Genomic DNA, 9,859 nt, shown 5'->3' on the forward strand with positions numbered 1-9,859 from the left:
CCTATAAGGGACATACCGAATTGTCGAACCTGTTTGATGCGGCGAGAAGAGATGCTGTCATTTCGCTCTTAGCGGCTGATCGCCGTGCAAGAAACATCCGACAGCGAGGCCGCGAAGGCGACGGCCGGTGAACGGCGGACCCCATGAGCCATGAGAGGACCCGCGCCTGCTGTACTAGCGGATAGCGCCACCACCGTCCACCGGCCGAGCGGCGCGGTCAAAAGAGCACGCCGACGCGACGCCATCTTTTCCGCGGCAGCCACCCCAGGCAGCCGCTCCGAGCACGTGTGCGCCCGCCCGACCTGCCCCCATCGCAGCGACACCGCATACCCCTGCCACCACCACGTGCGGCCGCGCCCACTGGCACATCGGTCGTCGACCGGCTCGGTTCCGCTCGTGTATACGTTCCGCTCTGCCCCGACGGCCGGGCTCCGCGCCCTGCCGGCTGCTCGACACGTCACGCGTGCAGACGCGGTAGCCATTTCCCGCACTGTAGCATTCACCGCTCAGGAGCCACGAAGCCCGGCGGGTACGTTTGGCAGGCCGGACCGGCCTTCAGGCAGGCTGGAGGGGTCACGGGCCAGGCACGCGCGGTGCAAAAGCGCCTTCCCAGGCTGCAGCACCGCGTGGAACACCAATTTCGGCCGTTTCACGCGGTATTGGTGTTCCACGTGGTGCAGGTCTGGGCGGGTGTCTCTTGCATACGTCAATGGAAAAGGCAGGAGATCTCACGGGTGTTGGCATCATTTTTTAAGCCATCTAGGGTTACCTCCTGTCGGCATATAGCGGAGGTTTCCCGGCCGCCTGTTCTCTCCTGCCCCAGACGCGTCGCCTCCACTCACGACTCCTCCGCTCTCCTCTCTCATTCCCACTCGACTTCTCTCTTCTCAACCCGGCGAGTTAGGCGAAGACGACGGCGCGGATGGTGGCGGGGCAGGTGTTCCGAAGGCGTCCATGGCCGCCTTCACCGGCGGCCGTGGGTTCTTCCTGGACGAGGGTGGGGTCTTCTTCACCAGCGACATCGGCATCTCCGTCACCAACCAACCCTGGATCCGTGCTTCGTTTTCGTCACCGAGCATATCTGCTTCCTCTTCGTCCTCAGCCAGTTCACCAACCTGCTCGTCCCGGTCGTGACTTACTTCTTCCGCTTTACCAAGCGGATCTGCCTCGTCTACTTGTTGTTTGAGTCATCGCTCGGGTACTCCGCTGGCACGCGCGTCTTCCTCCTCTTCCCCACGATGGTCGTCTTCGTCTTCGCGGAGGTATGTCCCCGATCTGCTCCCCTTATGTCCATAAGTTGTCATTTCCGAGCTTTTGGTGATGGGATTTGGGCTCCTACGATGGATCTTTGGTACTATTCTTCGATCTGTTGAGTTCCAGGGAAGGAATTGTTTACGTACAAGGGTTTTCTTGTGCGATTAGTTGGGTATCCTTGCCGGATATGCATGTGTACTTGTAGATCTGTCATTCTTTGTTGTTACTTCAACCTCTTTTTGACCTGTTCGTACTGCTCTTGGATCTGTTCTGGTTCATTAGTTGCAAATGTACATGCATCACGGGTTGGGTTCTGGGGAAGGTGAACTGGTGATAGGGTTTCCTTTCGCGCATAGTTTGGAATCCTTGCCGGATATACATGTGTACTTGTAGATCTGTCATGTTTCTTGTTACTTGTACTTATTTACGATGTGTTCGTACTGTTCTTGGATTTATTCCGATTCATTAGTTCCAAATGTACATGCATCACGGGTTCGGTTCTGTGGAAGGTGAACTGAGATAGGGTTTCCTTTCGCGCTTAGTTTGGGATCCTTGCCGTATATGCATGTGTACTTGTAGATTTGTCATGTTTCTTGTTATTTGCAGTGCATACATTAACTTATTTAGGGTCTGATGCACCTATTGTTCGATCTGTTGCAGTTTATTTCATCTATTAACATATCCTGTGTAGATAATCTGTGGATGTGGACTTGTTGGCATGAATGTGTCCCTATTGTAAATTCTATTATGTGCATTAAGCCTTTGGGAGGCTACCTTTCGGTAGTAGCCGTGGCGATGATACGTTTTGCCTTATTTTAATTTGATATGTTGGATGTTGTTGAGGAGGAGCCTTTGGAAGTCTACCTTGAGTAGCAGCCGTGGCTATGATGTCTGATTCACCTTTTCAACTGGATTTGGAGTTTCTATGCTCCATGATGTTGTGGAGGAGCCTCTGGATGGCTAGTTTCACTACCAGCATTGGCTACGATCCCTCTGGCATCTCTTTATTTGGATAAGGGGTTCCTTTTTGTGTCGATGATGTTGAGGAGGAGCCACGGGGAGGCTAATTTTGTAGCAGCCGTGGCATGATCCTTGTTTTGCCCATCCTGTTGTCCTTTGCCACACTGTAGAAAGTCTTGAGTTCCATTATTGTACTGTAAGTTATAAAATTTGCTCCTTTTCATGAAACAATGTAGATGGACGTGCATGAGTACCGTGCCAGGATGGCTTCTCAAGCTGCTGCTCTTGTTGTTGTATGCATTGCATTCCTATACTTTAGGCTTAGGACAGGTAGGAGTGATTCAGATGAAGATGAGTGCTCTGTTTGGGTCCCTAGGGCAATGCTGGATGGTGAGAGGCAGGCAAATCTAGATTAAAATTTACAACTGCACAGAGGTAGAGTTTGTAAGCATGCTAAAAATGCATAAGGCTCCTTTCTTTCAGTTGTTAAACCTGGTTAGGGAGAAGCACCTTCTAGAGGATAGCATACACACTAGTGTTGAGGAGCAGGTAGTCATGTTTCTTCACATTGTGGGACACAACCTAAGATTTCGGGTGGTTCATCACACCTTTAGGAGGTCCATAGAGATTGTCAGTAGGTACTTTGCGCAGGTGCTTTATGCTGTTGGGAAGCTGAGGGGTAAGATGATAAGAGCTCCTGATGTTGCCACACACCCTAAAATCCTGGGAGCCAGAGATGGAACCCATACTTCTAGGTACTTGGGATTGTTTGTAGTGTCAATTACTTCTTGTTCTTTACTACCTTCATGGTACACCGATGCTTGCATCTACACTATCTTAGGATTGCATTGGAGCTATTGATGGAAGCCACATTCTGGCTGGGGTTCCATTTAAGGTGCAAGCTACATTTAGAGGCCGTAAGCAAAGCCCAACACAAAATGTCCTTGCTGGGTAGGAAGGGTCAGCTCATGATGCGATGATCCTAGCTGATGCGTTAGAGAGGGATGATGGGTTGAGGGTCCCTCAAGGTACACTGCAATCCCATATTGTTATTTTGTTTTGTACGCTGCGGTGGCTGATCAATCCTAATTGCATTCATGCGTAGGAAGATTTTACCTCACCGATGTTGGCTACGCACTGCGGCCTGGCTTCTTACCACCATATAGAGCTGTTAGGTACCACATGTTAGAATTTGAGGATAGGAGAACTCCAAGCAATGCTAAGGAACTGTTCAACCTTAGTCACTCATCCCTTTGCACCACAATTGAGAGGGCTTTTGGGGCACTTAAGTGCAGGTTTCACATGTTAGATAATAAGCCGTATCATCCATATCCCTCCCAAGTTAAAGTTGTAATTGCTTGTGGCATTTTGCATAACTGGATTTTGAGTTTTGGGGTAGACGAAGTTGTCCCCAGGGAGGATTTCTCACCACCTCCTGCACAATCACAGCATGCACCCACACATGTTGCATTGTCACGGGAAGCACGTGCCTGGGGTGTTCAGAGGGATGAGTGGGCTTTAGCTATGTGGCAGAACAAGAGGTCCTCTAGGGTTTAGTTTCTTTCCGTGTTGTATTGGAACTGTAAGGAACCATGGTGTGGTATTGATATGATGAATGCATCAACTAGCTGATATAACTACTGTATTGAATATTATTTGCTGTCATCCTGCTTGTGATATTTTTATCTGCCTGTTTTTTCCTTAACAGTTGCTTTTGATATGATTTGCTATTTTGCTCAACATCTTATGTTTGTTTACATCCTCCTATTTATCTATTTTGTTGTTTCCTTGGGAAATTAAGGGCTGCAATGACCTAACCTATCATGTGTTCTGTAATTAATGGTCGCAATTGCCATCTATGCTATTGGTTACCTAGGCTAATGACTGAGATGTGTTCTTTGATTCCGCTACTGCTGGGTTTGCTAGTGCTGGTCAAGTTGTTGTTGGTGGTGCCTCTGGCCTGGGTCAGGGCGGTGGTGGTGCTGGTGTGGGTGATGCTGTTGCTGCTGTGGGTGGCACCAGTGCTCTTAGTGCTGTTGCTCAGGCCCTAGGGGGTGCTGGTGGTCGTGGTGGTGCTGGTGGTCTTGGACAGGGGGTGGTTTTGGTGGTGGTTCTCCACGTTCTCCTATTAGGTGGACCAGTGCCACCTCCGAATTTGTGCCGCGTCGTGTGTGTGAGCTGATTGGGACTGGTGTGAGGCTTCAGAAGGGCTTCAAGGAGGTGCATGTGAACAAGGTGGCCAAGACCCTCTAGGAGTGGATTGGGGAGTATGTCACCGCCACTCAGGTGTACAACCACCTGCGTAAGTGGCGGAAGAGGTGGGGCAGGGTGTGCAAGCTGAGGGATCTCAGTGGTGCTCTCTGGGATGGTGACACATGCAGCATCACTCTTGAGCCATTAGTTGTTCACATTGTAGATTAATGGCTTGGTGGACATTCTTTGATCCCAAATTTAGAGTCATCGTGGTTCTCCGTGCTCTCTTCATCCATGTTGGCATTTGCAAGTTCTTATCGCCTTCTGCGCCATGTTCCTGCTGCATTTTACTTCAACTGTCATGCAAGTAAGGTCCTAATTATATTAACTAGGTTGCTAATTACCTTGTGAACTTGATGTAATTTTGTTCTTCTGTTAATTTGGATCACAATTGTACTGTTAACCTCCCTAATTACTTGTATTTTTACTCAATTTAATTGTTCTTCCTATGATCTGTGCATTTCTGAGCGCTTGGCAATGGGGGGTAACTTTCACCAGTTCCAGCGCATGGTGAGGGCAACTCCCCTTGTGCAGGCTACCAAACACCATCTTTAGATGGCAATTTGGGTTATTTATGGGGAACCCACTACCGACCCACCCTAACAAACACCCTCACAACCTAGCCAGCACCATGGGGTGCAGATTTGCCAATCAACATCTCTGCACCTCATGAGCTTAATCCATTTGTCACGGACCCGGCTAAGGCAGTCCAGGCTACCAAACGCACGCAACCGTCATCTTTCCCATGCGCGGCTTCAACATCATCGCCGCTACTGCGAGCCTCCGACGCAGCTCTCGTCTCGGCGGCCTCCCGTTGCCGTCTCGCTTTTGCTGCATGTGTCGCAATAAATAAGGATGGATTCGGATCGGATACGGATGTAATCGAATTCGGATAGCACAATTAATCACATTTGAATTCGAATTCAAATACGGATACGAATATTATCAAATACGAATACAAAACGAATAGTTCGAATTCAGATTCACATTCGGATACTTGCTCATCTTATAACATATCATCATAACAAGTGTCACTTTTGCTTTATGGTTTTATAGTTGATCAAAAATCATGCTTCAAGTAGGGAATAAATTATGAGCATAGTACATAATAGATATCTTATTACAAATAACATATTTATTAATAAATAGTTAAATATATCAAAATAAATATAAAAATAAGTATTTCCATAAATATATATCATTTAATAATAAAAATAAGTTCATTAATACATTTAAATATGATATATCATTTATTAAATAAAATAATGTATTTAAAATTAATATGAATAGTCATATTAAAATTAATTAAATTTTATCATTATATATCACTATTAATATTAGGTTAACATAATTACTAATTTGTCATATGGATATCCATATTGACGTTTTTAGTGGATACTGATTCGGATAATTTGGATTTCCATACATCCAAATCCATCCCAAGCAATAAAGCTCTTTGCATGAGTAGGGAGAGTTTGTTTGCTATTCCTCCCTCACTGTGGGCTTACGTCCTGGCAAGGGCAAAGTTTCGCAGCGCACGGCGCGTGGGGGCAGGCGCCGCCCCGGCGCGGAACACGGCAAAGCGGCTTTGATCTTGATCCCCCCTTGACGAAAGGCGACGCTGTTCGGCCTATTCGCTCTAGCGTGCAGCTACCGAGCTAGCCGTGTGGTAACGTGACATCAGGGGAGGGCGCGGGCGGCGTCTGCCAGGATCACGTGTGGCAGCGGGCAGCGGCGACCTGGCTCCCAAAGAGCGGGGGTCACGCCGCGGCCGCGCGCGCGGCGCCTGCGCTGCTGCCTTCTGCTGCCTGCGTCTCCTCTCGCCAGCGGCGGCGCGTCGCGTTAGAGGGGGGCGGCAGCACCGCAGCAGCGATCTGAGCCCGATCGATACGGCATGGGGAAATTATGGCCCGCGGCCGGACTGCGGACGGGGATCTGATCGGTCGGTGACGGCCGATCGCGCCGCGCGCGCCGCTGCCGTGCTGGTATGGGAGCGGCGCGGCAGGTGGCGCGTACGCACGTACGTGTGGGGGAGGGAGGAGGGCGTCACCGGACGGGACGGGTCGGGGGGCGAGTGCCGCGTCCCGTACGCGGCCGGCAGGCGCGCCAGGAGGACAGTACGTCCCGCGGCGCGGCGAGGGTTTCCGTTCCGGGCGCTGTACCTGCAAAGTAAAGACCGGCCGGCCGTGCTTGCGTGCGTGGGGGCAGTTGGGGCGGTTTATTCGTGCCGTGTGCGGCCTGCAGTGCAGTGCAGCGGGCGTGTACGCGCGATACGGCTCGAAACTGTTGACAAATTGTGTGTCAAGGTCTCTGAAGATTTACTCCCTGCGTCCCAGTCCCAGTATAAGTGCACTTTTAGAATTTGAAGTGCAAATTAGCATTGATGGCAAATAACAATACTACCCTTTAAAGTAATTGCAACAATATATGATTTGAAAAATAAAATGGAAAGGCAACCATATGCCACATTTATAGTCTGGAATGTTCCAGAAGAATTTTTTTTATACCAATCTAAACAGTTATATTCAGAAAAGTGATGTCAGATTCAAAATTTGAGCTGCCATGTGATGGTAGAAGTACCCCCAGCACATCACAAGCTCAGCAACCAAATGAGAGACATTCATTCCATCCTCGCATCCTACAATCTACTTCATCATCAACCATGGCTATTGATCCAAATACAGTACCAGATGAAGGATATAGACATCTCTTACTTGATCTAAATGAAGAACCACCAGGTGCCTTACCTGATCTAAATGAAGAACCACTAGATGAGCAAGAAGATGGAGTCTATCGCCTCAAAGAAGCTCATGCTGCTATGCATGGAATAGATCTCAATGTTGATGCTTTTGAGCTACAACAACCAAATGAAGGTAATATGTTATTTTAATTATATCAATCTATTAAGACTAGCAATCATTTTGTAACGTGGTATCATAACAAAGGTAACAATCAAAACAACATTTTGTACAGTGTATTAACAAATAATGCATGTTCATTGGAAAGGGGTAAAACAAGTTATCAGCTCAGTAAAAATAAGTAATCTTTGAGCTACAATATTAGGTAGAAGAACTCGTTACCTTATTTTCTTTGTAGATACGATAGAGTATATGCAAGGCTCGGGTGCACATGCTGATACTACAGATATAGCATTTCATGAAGATGATTTTGAGGACTCGGATTTTGAACATGACCATGCAAATGAAAACATTTCACATCAGTTCAAAAACTTGATAGAAGCTGAAAGACATGCAATTTATGAAGCATTTCTTGAGAGAAGTTGCGTGGAAGATTAAAAAGGAACACTACAAACTAGAGTTGCTCAAATGTTACAAGTTAGTAGGTATCAAGTGCAACGTGTTTGGCGGAGAGTGAAGGAGTGTCGTGCAGAAAGAGTGTCCCTTTAGTTCTGTCCTAAGTCAAACTATCTTATATTTGACCAAGTTTATACAAAAATATATCAACACTTTTGATGTCTAGCAAGTTTCATTAGATTTATAAATATTGATACTCTTCATTGTAAACTTGATCAAACTTAAAGCAGTTGACTTAGAACAAACTTAAAGAGACACTCTTTGCGGGACGGAGGGAGTATTTTTTCTTAGTACCACCAAACATGTATCTGTAATTTTTTTAAAAGACAAGGGCATTTTCTTGGGTTGTGTAAATATTCATTTCATACGTTGTTGCGTGTACTTTTTTTTTAAATCACTGTCTACTTGTGTAGTAGTAGTCTCGTAGTTATGAAATTTAGCTTATGACACAAGTACTTCATGGAACATTATATGTTTTTCTCGTGATCCTCTCTTTCCTCTATGGTATTATAATCTTACATGGAACTGGGACAACTTGGAGTGTGATGGTGTCGGCTATCATCTAGGAATCCAATAGGTAAACGTATATGTTTTGCAAACATATAAATGGAGAAAGTTACTATAATGAAAACTCTGTAAAGCTTGGAAGGAAGTGAGGATTGAAGTGTTGAATTTAGGAGATTGAAAGAGATATGCTTGATCTCTATAAAACTTGTACTAATAATGGTCTAATCGCACGTTTATTCTTCTATGCTCTTCTATGAACATTCGTTTTTCATTACTAATGGGTTCCTCTATTAGGGTACCCTCAGGAAAGGGGCTTAAGGCGATCATGCACCAAAAGGCTAAAAGTCCAACAGCTAGAAGCATCCTGGAAATGGCCTAGACGATGCTGCATCCCCCCGCCCCCCGCCGGGGACATGACCGGGCGAGAGGAGCCGACCTTGAACCAGGGGTCTAAGGGTGAGGCTTGACCCTTCGGACCGTCCAAGATGGCCTGCAAGACGAGACCACGCGCGGTCGTACACGCCCACACGCCCCGACGTGATCATCGCCTTCGCCGTTAAAAAGACTAGTCAAGATCAAGGCCATGCCACCGTGCTGGGCCCGGTACGGTCCCGCAGGCGAGGTGGGACCCAGCGGCAGATGTTACGGCGAGGAGCGGCCCTAAGCGCACTAAAGAGATCGGGGAAAGCTAGGATGAGCGGCACGCCCTGTCCAGACCACTAATCAAGGCCTGGCCATTCATCACTAGTACGAACGTCAGCAACAACTCCTATCATGTTCACTGCCATGGGGTTGGCGAATAGGATAGGGGCACGCCACGGAGCTGGCCGGGCCGTGCGTAAGCAGCCCATGACCAGCCAAAGGGACATGACAAGGAAGTCAGGAAGACCCGACCACGCCGCAACCCCCGACCTCTGAGGTCGAGGACCCCCTCCATGTCTCAATGTTGTTGCCCGGTCCCTGGCCTATATAAAAGTATCCGGGCCTTCTTTCACTCTCTGTCTCTCGCATTCGACACATACACCCACACATCGTACAAACGCTTGCTCGCAAGCACCCCATTGTAAGTCCAGTGCACTTGATCCAAGGATCACGACTCCTGATGAAACTGAACGTAGGGATCTTCCTGAACTAGTATAACTCTTTGCCTCTTGTGTGTAGCCATCGGAACTAAGGAGAGCGCGGCATACAATCACTAGTCGGCGGGACGAAACACCGGTAGTTACTAATGTTGATCATTTGTGTTGATCATTTACAAATGATGAGACTTATGTGGACGGACGAAGAACTGCATAGCGGTATCAAAGAGATCACATATCAAATCAGTGATCACGAGGACTAAAATAATTACTCCCTCCATTACAAATTGTAGGTCGTTTTAACTTTTCAAGGTTCATAAATATTATTTTACATCTAGACATACAATATATGTTTGAACTATATGTTTGAACTTAGAAAAGACAAAATGACCCGTTGAGGCCCTGTACACAACATCAAATGTGACAGTACCTTGGAAACAACATTAACTGTCAAGCCGTTCCTAATTGGTCCAGCACCGTGCGGTAAGACAT

Source organism: Setaria italica, chromosome III (genome assembly GCF_000263155.2).
Source record: "Setaria italica strain Yugu1 chromosome III, Setaria_italica_v2.0, whole genome shotgun sequence".
NCBI classification, from domain to species: domain Eukaryota; kingdom Viridiplantae; phylum Streptophyta; class Magnoliopsida; order Poales; family Poaceae; genus Setaria; species Setaria italica.